This window comes from Mandrillus leucophaeus, unplaced genomic scaffold, assembly GCF_000951045.1.
Source record: "Mandrillus leucophaeus isolate KB7577 unplaced genomic scaffold, Mleu.le_1.0 Scaffold241, whole genome shotgun sequence".
NCBI lineage: Eukaryota > Metazoa > Chordata > Mammalia > Primates > Cercopithecidae > Mandrillus > Mandrillus leucophaeus.
This window is the reverse complement of record NW_012102488.1, coordinates 751,088-760,910: the sequence shown is the minus strand read 5'-3', so window position 1 is coordinate 760,910 and position 9,823 is coordinate 751,088. Positions and strand designations below refer to the sequence as shown.

General features: G+C 36.5%; 1 protein-coding gene across 1 annotated transcript in view; it reads left to right on the top strand.

The window, feature by feature from the left end:
• SCAPER (S-phase cyclin A-associated protein in the ER) overlaps positions 1 to 9,823 on the top strand; it is a 605,860-nt gene that overhangs the window by 537,726 nt on the left and 58,311 nt on the right. The gene's annotated exons all lie outside the window — the stretch shown is intronic.

The following is a 9,823-nucleotide window of genomic DNA, read 5'->3' as shown; positions in this document are numbered from 1 at the left end:
GATGAGTTTGTGTCCTTTGTAGGGTCATGGATGCAGCTGCTTCATGTATTTTGAAACTCTGTTAGACTGTTATGTCTTTCAGATGTCCCTTTTATTATTATTCCTCTTTATTCGTGTTAAATACTCCTTGCTTTGAAGTCTAGTTTGTTTAATATTAATTTCTCACATAACTGTTTGGTCTTCTCCATCCTTGACAATTTTTTTTCCTTTAAGCACTTTAAAGATATCATTTCTGGCTTCCATCATTTCTTATGAGAAATCAGCTTTCATTTTTCCCTGTAGGTTGTGTATTTTTTCTCCTCCACCTGCATTCAAGATTTTTTCTTTATATTTGAGTTTCAGCAGTTTGACATGATCAGCTTCAGTGTAGTTCCCATTGTACTTACTCTGCTTGAGGTTTTCTGAGCTATTTGGATGGTAAATTGATGTTATTCCACCAAAACAGAAATCTGCTGTCTTTAACTTTCCACAAAGAAAACTCTGGGTACAGATGGCTTTACTTCTAAATTCTACAAAGCACTTAAGGGAGAAATAACACCAGTAATACCCAAACTCTCTCAAAGGAGAGGTGGGAATACTTGCCATCCTGTTTTATGATGCCGGTACAACCTTAATACCAAAATCTGACAAAGATATTCCAAAAAAGAAAATTACAGATCACATTCCTCGTGAACATAAATGTAGTAATTGTTAACAAAATATTAGCAATTAAATTCAGCAATATATAAAAGGATCATGACAATATGAGATTTATTCTAGGAATGCAAGATTAGTTTTAACATTTAGAAATTGCCATATTAACTTATCAAGAACCATGAAAGTTCACAGATTTTACCCTTTTTGCAGGCTAACAAGTTAGCCCACACAGTTTCATGGATGCTGGCAAAAGATACATGACTCCTAGTCAGAGACAAGGGACCTTATTACTCACAGACAGCAAGCAATTTGAACTGTATGTTCTCATCAGTTTTTCTTACCCCCAGGTCCCACAGAAACAACACAGGGTGGGCCCACATGGATGTTGCATGTGCATTGAGTTTACATCACAGCTTAGGAAACCCCCACAATCTTAGGAAACCCCAGTCTTAAAAATGGGCTAAAAATAGACCTGTTCAACCTTTGCCTGGGAGGTAGACATTATCTTTACTCTACTGGACAGCCAACATACCTGACCTTTGCTTTAAAGGATGACATGACCATTTTCCAAGACCATTCCCTATACAAACATTCTGGAAAACAGTCTAGAACAAAAGCTGTTAGTTCATCTGCTCACAAGACATGCAAAAATGTGAGACTTTTTGAGGATTATCTCCTGACACTGACCTCAACAAAAGGAAACTATGATCATCTTAGTAGATGCAGAAAAAATGAAAAAAAAAAAAAAAAGTGACACCGCTTCATGGTAATAAAATAAACAGCAAATTAGGAATAGATGGCAAAAACAGCTAAATCATCCATAATAATAAACACTTTTCCTTTAAGATTAAGAATACACAAAGACTGTTTACCCTCATCACTTCTATTCAGCATTGTATTGAAAGTTCTAGCTAGTTCAGTAAGAAGTGGAAAAAGAAAAGGCATAAAGTTTGTAAAGGACAAAATAAAACTATTGTTATTTGCAGTCTCATGATTGCACATATAGAAAACTATGTAATCTACCAAGAAAAAAAAGACTATTTAATAGAACTAGTAAGTAAGATTTAAGCAAAGTTTGAATATACAAATATAACTTACGCAAAAATCAGTTGTATCACTATGTATAGCAGAAAATAGAAATCAAAATTTAAAAAACAATACCATTTATAAAAAGCATCAGAAAATATCAAATACCTCTGAGTAAATCTCATGAAAGTAAAGTAACACCTCTACAAAGCATTACTGAGAGAAACTGAAGACCTAAATAAATGGAGATATATGTAAATGGATCAGAAGACTCAATATTGCTAAAACATTATTTTTCGCCAAATTAATTTATAGACTCTATGTGATCCTAATCAAAATCCCAGCAGGCTTTAGAAATAAATTTACAAGTCAGCTCTAAGATGTCTATGGAAACGGCTCTAACACAGCCAAAACAATTTTGAAAAAGAATAATAAGTCAGAGGACTTGCCTGATTTGCGGACTTACTATAGAGTTACGCTAATCAAGACAGTCTGGTATTGGTATAAGATTGATCAATAGGTCAAAACAGAATTGAGTGCACAGAAATAGACACACACAAATATGGTCCAATTATTTGGGGTGGGGGAGCTGATTAGGCTTTGGAAAAAAATACACTATTTTTTAGAGCAGTTTTTAAAGTTCACAGCAAAATTGAGTGGAGACTATCGAGTATTTCCATAAACCCCTGGCCACACACATGTACAGCCTCCAGTAGCCCTCATTAGAGTGGTACATTTGTTACTGTCAGCGAACCTACATTGATGTCGTTATCACCCTAAAGTCCATAGTTTACATTAAGGTTCACTCTTGGTGTTAAATATCTTATGGATTTTGGCAAATGTATAATGACGTATTCATCAGTACAGTATCATATAACCCCATCCATTCATTCCTCCTTTCCCCACAACCTCTAGCAACCTGTCATCAGTTGATTTCTGATCAAGGGATCAGATTAATTTAATAGGGAAAGGAAAGGTCTTTTAATGAATGGTACTAGAACAACTGGATATCCATATGGGAGAAAAGTAACCTCTTGTTATATACAAAATTAATTTGAGATGGATCATAGATCTAAACACAAAAGTTGTGACCATAAGACTTAATAGCTACTTAACATGTAGAAAGATACACAAATAGCTACTTAGCACATGGAAAGGTGTTCAGTATGTTAGTTATCAGGGAAATGCAAACTGAAACTATACCAAGGTACTATTTCAAATCCGATAAAATGACTAAAATAAAAAAAGACTGATGATACCAGATGTTGGAGATCTGATACATTGTTTCTGGGAGAATGAAATGAAATGACCACTTCGAAGAACTCTTTAGCAATTTGTAAATTTAAACACATCTATTCTATGACTCAACAATTCTACTGTTAGGTATTTACCCAATAGAAATGAAAACACATGTTCACAAAAAGACTTTCCCATGGATTTTCATAACAGTCTTATTTATAATAACCAAAAACTGTAAATAACATATATATCCATCAACAAGAGAAGGAACAAACAAATCATAGCATACAGGTTGAGTATGCCTTATCTGAAATGCTTGAGACCAGAGTGTTTTGGATTTTGGATTTGGGTGGGGAGGGGATTTTGAGTATTTGTGTTATACTTGCTAGTTGAACATCCCAAATCTGAAAATCCAAAATCTGAAGTGCTCCAATGAGCATTTCTCTTGAACATCATGTTGATACTCAGAAAGTTTTGGGTTTGGGAGGATTTTGTATTTTCAGGTTGGGCATGCTTAACCTGTGTTCATACAGTGGGATACTAATCAACAATAAAAAGAAAGGAATTATTGTCCCATGCACCAACATGAATAAATTTCAAAAACATCATGCTTAGCCAGAGACAGATATAAAAGAGAACGTTTGGAATGATTTCCTTTATATGGAGAGAGGAAAGGATTGGATAGAAAACAAGGGAACTTTCTGTTATGATGAGTATGTTCCATATCTTGTTTTTATTGATGGTTATTTAGATTTATGTAGTCTTCAAAACTTGTCAAACCAAACACTTAGGTTTTGTGCATTTATTATTTGGAATGTATCTTAAGAGAAAGCAGTTGATTATTAATCACAATGAAAGCAGAAAGGACAAAGGTTATCACAAATGTGATTAGCAAGGAGACAAGAGATGTGAAGGATAGACAACAGAATTAAAATGGTGAATAATTCATCTTCTCAAATAAGGTAACAGGAGAAGTACAATAGAAAAAAAAAAAAAAGCAAGAATAGAACACTTCTAAACTGAAGGAAAACATTCATTAGCCATTAGCCATATATGAAGGAACCAACTTTACTAGTGGGGTAGATATAAAGAGGCTGAGACTCAGGTCAGGCCTTGTTTCTAATATCACACAATAACTTAGCCTGATAGGATGTGACCTTGGCCAAACTATAGCAGTAACAATTACAGTGGAAGCAAGAAAGATTTAGGACTATTTTAGAGGTAGAATTAGCTTCTATCTACCTCAGCCTTGGGCCTTGTCTACCTGATGAATTCATTTAAAAATATGAAGATGCCACCTCTTTTGAGAAGCTAACCCTGGCCCATTAAGCCAAAATTTGGCACTTCTGCTGTATGGTAGTAATACTTTGAACATACCTCTATTATAGAATTAATCATAGTAACGTGGAAATTATGTGTCAGCTATAATGTTAAGAGGTCCTTAAGTTTAGGATCAGCATCATACTTAGAAATAATTGAGTGGATGAATGCATGATTACAAATGGTTATCTTAAAATTTCTTGTATTACTGTGAGGTGAATAATGGCATCCATTTGGATAAGAATAGTAGGAGAAGGAGATTTCAGAGGAGATAATGAGGTTTTATTTGAACATACAAATATAGGGGTGCCTTGGGACCCCCAAGGGAAAATATAAACTAGTACTTTTAAGACAGAAGTTCAGAAAAGAAGTAGGCTGGATGCCGTGGCTCATGCCTATAATCCCAGCACTTTGGATGGCTGAGGAGGGCAGCTCGCTTGAGTCCAGGAGTTCATGACCAGACTAGGCAACATGGCAAAACCCTGTCTCTACAAAAAAAAAAAAAAAAAAACTAGCCAGGCCTGATTGCATGCACCTGTAGTCCCAGCTACTCAAGGAGGCTGAGGTGGGAGGACCCTTGAGTCCAGCAGTGAGCAATGATTGCATCACTATACTCCAGCCTGGGCAATAGAGTGATACCCTGTCTTTAAAAGCAAAACAAAAGTAGGCCTTGAGATAGATTTGGGAATTATTATTAACATATTGAGGATAGTTGAAACCATGGAATTGCATGAACTTACTAAATTTAGTTCAGGGATAGAACCCTAATAAGCAACATTTTGGTTGGAATGTGAGAGTGGATAGGTAGACAAGGATGGACAAAGAAACAATAACTCACTTTAGTTTTTTTTAATAGATTCAGGGGGTACATAATACAGGTTTGTTACATGGATATATTACGTAATGGTGAAGTTTCGGCTTTTAGTGAACCCATCACCCAAATAGTGAACATTGTATACACACACACACATATATATGTATATGTTTCTCAATATCCCTTTCTGTTTGTAAAGTTCAATAACAGAAAGCTGCAGAGGGACTCATTTTAAATTTCAAATGGCAAAGCAAATGGAGAGACCCATTTACTGTAGCATTTACAGCAGCATGTCTCTTTCCCAGGATGTGTGTTCAAGACTAGGAAGTTTTCTACATAAAGCTTTTCATCCTGGGTGTGGTAATAGTCTCAGCATTATAATTTCAACCTAATAGTTACAATGCAAAAGATATGTTGCTTTTGACCCCAGTATTCATTAGAAAATTCCATATTCTTCGCTCAAAACTGTGAGGTTGACAAAATGAATTTCTCTACACTGACCTTTTAGAGCCATTTAGTTTAAGCATCTTCTTAGCCAGTAATTTAAAGATTGTCCATGCAATTTTCAAGACACAGGCAATTTAAAAAAACATTAGTCTGACTCATTAGTAGGCACCATAGATGGCCCAGTAACCATAGGAGATGATACTCAGAAAGGACCAACTACTCAACAAGTGGTTGTTTTAGTTTGCCTTGGCTTTACAATGCTTTTTATCTCTTCACTCATTTTGTAGTCTTTCTGCCTTTCTGGCTATTTCAAGGTCAGTACGGGAAACCTAGCTAAGCCATTTTCATCTTGAGACTACATGGTTTTGAAGCTAGACCTCAGTAAGAACCAAAAAAATGCCACAGAAAAGCAGTGAATTCAGTGCAAAGGACCCTCTTATCAGGAGTCAGAAAACCATAGAATGTTCCAGCTGTCTTGCTTGAGCTTATGCGTTGCCCTCCTTGAGCATCAGTCTCCTTGTCTATCAAATGTGGATAGTCATACCAACTTCCACATAGTGAACTGGATTTTCTCATACCTTGCTGGTGAGACTATAAATTTATTTAATGTTTCTTGAATATAAGGTGGCTGTCTATGTCAAGAGCCCTAAAAATATGCATACCCTTTGACTCAGTAATTCCACTTGTGGAAAATAGTCTGAAATCTGGCAAGGATTTCTACTCAAAATGTTCGGCACAGCATGGTTTATAATAAGGAATATTGAAAACAACCAAAAGTTGCAAAAATATTCCACTGGTAGAATATTATTCAATCATTAAAAATTACGTTTATGTATCCAGTCAGACCTCTAGAACCTAGATCATTTTACAGGAAATAAATAGTTCAAAAAAATGTTTTGTGACACCACAGGGATATAATCAGTAAAATTCAACTTGTGGGAAAGTGTATAGGATGAACAACCAGGTTTCATCAACAAATACATACATTTTCAAAGGGGGTTTAAAAAGGTGGAGGGTAGCTAACAGATTAAAAAGAGACTTAAGTCATATTAACCAGTCACAATGTGTGGTTCTTGTTTGGATTCTAATTTTTTTTAAAAAAAAGACATTTATGGTACATTTAGAAATTTGAACACCAGTTATTTGATGGTATTAAGGAATGGTGATTTTTAGATGTGATAATGATGTGGTTTTGTTTTTTTAAGTGATTTTTTTTTTAGAGATAGAAATGGAAACATTTACAAAGGAAAAAATACGCCTTGAATTTTCTTAAACTTTATGCAGGATGGGTGTGGACAGATGGGATTGGCCATGGATTGATGGTAGTCAGGGCTGTGTGATGAATGCATGGGTATTTGTTATCCTCTTCTGTCAATTTTTTTTAAGGTTTATGTTAACTTTTCAATAATACAGTTTTTAAAGATTTAAAATATAATGGTTAACCAAGATATTTTAATGACATAGAAGGGGCCTAAATTGTCATTGAATGAAATTCAGTATAATGTCAATCATGTGGAGAAAGAATCAAATAGAAAAACATGAAAGGAAAATTATCAGACTGGATTGTCTTTGAAAGGTGAAATTATGGCCAACTTTTTCTACTTATTTTTCTGCTTTTCTTTACTATATAAATTTCTTTGATGAGCCTATGTTACCCTTATAATCAGAAAAAAACAAGTTTTCACTCTGGTTAGAACTCTTTTAGAATCTTAGCTTGAAATAACATAAGTAAAACAGCATAGTAAAATGACTTGTGTACCTGGGAAGGTCAAGGTTTGAAGTAGGTGCCGAGGTCTAAGTATAGTAATGCACTGCATAATGACTTTTCAGTCAACAACAGACCACATATACAATAGTGGTCCTGTAAGAATACAATACTGTATTTTTACTGTACCCTTTCAATGTTTAGATATACAAATACTTACCATTGTGTTACAGTTGCCTGCATTGTTCCCTGCAGTAACATATTGTATATGTTTGTAGCTTGGGAACATTAGGCTATTCCGTATAGCCTAGGTTAGGCTATACTATCTAAGTTTGTATAAGTACACTCTATGATATTTGCACAATGACAAAGTTGCCTAATAATGCAGTTCTCAGAATGCGTCCCCATATGCCATTACAGCTCTGTTTCTTTCAGTTCTACTTATCTCTACTTGGCTATATTCTCTAAGCAGATGTTCTCCATGTAACAAGTTGACTACCAGCACCCCCACAGTTACACGTTTTAGTTTAGATATCCCCAGTGGAAAGAGATTTTTCCTATGGTCATATATTAATCCCACAGAAGATGTTGAGTGGTCCTCCCTAGGTCATATACTCATCCTGGAACCAGTCATTATGGCCAAGCTGATGAGTACTTTGACTGTCCTGAAGCACATGCTCACTCCTGGATTAGCAAGAGGGTAGCATCTTTAACAAGGCCCCCAGGACCATATGGAATAGGAGAGGAGAATGTGCTGGGCAGATAAAAACCAAAGCTTTCACAGTCTGCTCCCTAATGGTATTCTTGGGATAATTCATTGGGATGATTAAGATGAAAAACATTGTATTCTATTTTGTTTGCTAATGTGTGTGTGTGCGTGTGTGTATAGACAGGGTCTCACTATGTTGCTCAGGCCAGTCTCAAACTTCTAGGCTCAAACAGTCCTCCTGCCTAAGCCTCCCAAAGTGCAGGGATTACAATTGTAAGCTACTGTACCGAGTCAAAACACTTGATTTTTTTTTCTTCAGATGGAGTCTCACTTTGTTGCCCAGGCTGGAGTGCAGTGGCATGATGTTGGCTTACTGCAACTTCGACTTCCTGGGTTCAAGCGATTCTCCTGCCTCAACCTCCTGAGTAACTGGGACTACAGGTACCAGCCACCGTGCCTGGCTAATTTTTGTATTTTTAGTAGAGACAGGGTTTCACCGTATTGGCCAGGCTGGTCTGGAACTCCTGACCTCAAGTGATCCACCTGCCTCGGCCTCCTAACGTCCTGGGATTACAGGTGTGATCCCCCATGTCTGGCTACAGACAAAACACTTTCTAAATCGAAGAGTTCTGTGCAAATGTACAAGCGAGTTTTTAAAAGTCTAATTTGTTAAATCAGATTGTAATAAGATTCTCAGTGTGTACATATATCAGTCTATCAATTTCCTTTATTAGAAGAGGTCTGGTGGTCATCATTTCATATTTCCCAATTTTAAAACTGTAGGAGTGCTCAGTAGCCCAGGTAGATACATTTTCTAATGTAAAAGATGAAAGGAGGCATTATTTTGTGTCTTCAAAGTAGTAAACTTGGAATGGCTCTAAACATGAATTACTCATCAGTTTCTCCTTCCTTTTACAAAAACCTGTGTTGTTAAATGAATAGTGGTGGGGCCTGTAGTGCACTTACACACCAAAACCTCAATTCCTTTGTGTATATCTCTGAAGGTAACATGTTGATTTGCAGAACTGCTATATTTGCAGTCCTACCCTTCTCATACATGTCAGTGCAGTAGCATTGAATTCTAGGCCAAGGTTGATTTATCTACAAGGTCTTTTATGGTCTTAAAATATTCTTTTCAATGATTGCTGCTCTGTGGATTAATAAAAGAGTTACTATTGTCAGTCCAGTTTACAAACAGCTCTAGAAAACTGTTTTTTGTACTGAAAAGATGGAAATTATTTCTTAAATGTTATTGTCAACTCTCAGGACTGGTACTTTTCAATAAAAGCAATTAGCTTCTCACTGTTTGTTATGCTGTTAATGGTGATGGAGTCTTTAAAAATAGGGAACCTACAACTGGCTTTAGAAGTTTAAGTTGTGGCCAGGCATGGTGGCCCATGCCTATAATTGTAGCACTTTGGGAGGCCAAGGCAGGAGGATCACTTCAGGCCAGAAGTTCAAGAAGAGCCTCGTCAGTATAGCAAAACCCCATTTCTACAAATAAAAAATAAAAAATTAACTGGGTGTGGTGGTACACAGGTGTAGTCCCAACTACTTTCGAGACTGAGGCAGGAAGATCTCTTGAACCCAGGAGGTTAGAGTTGTAGTGAGCTATGATCATGCCTCTGCACTCCAGCCTGGGTGACAGAGTGAGACCCTGTCTCTAAAAAAAGAAAAAAAAGTAGTAAAAAGGGTGTCTGGGTTGAATCATTGTACTGTATCTTCTAAATCTTGCATTGGGGCTCCCTAGTAGTTTAAAAAGGAACGCTTTTTAAGAGCATAAAGGGGCCAGGCGCGGTGGCTCAAGCCTGTAATCCCAGCACTTTGGGAGGTCGAGACAGGCGGATCACGAGGTCAGGAGATCGAGACCATCCTGGCTAACACAGTGAAACCCTGTCTCTACTAAAAATACAAAAAACTAGCCGGG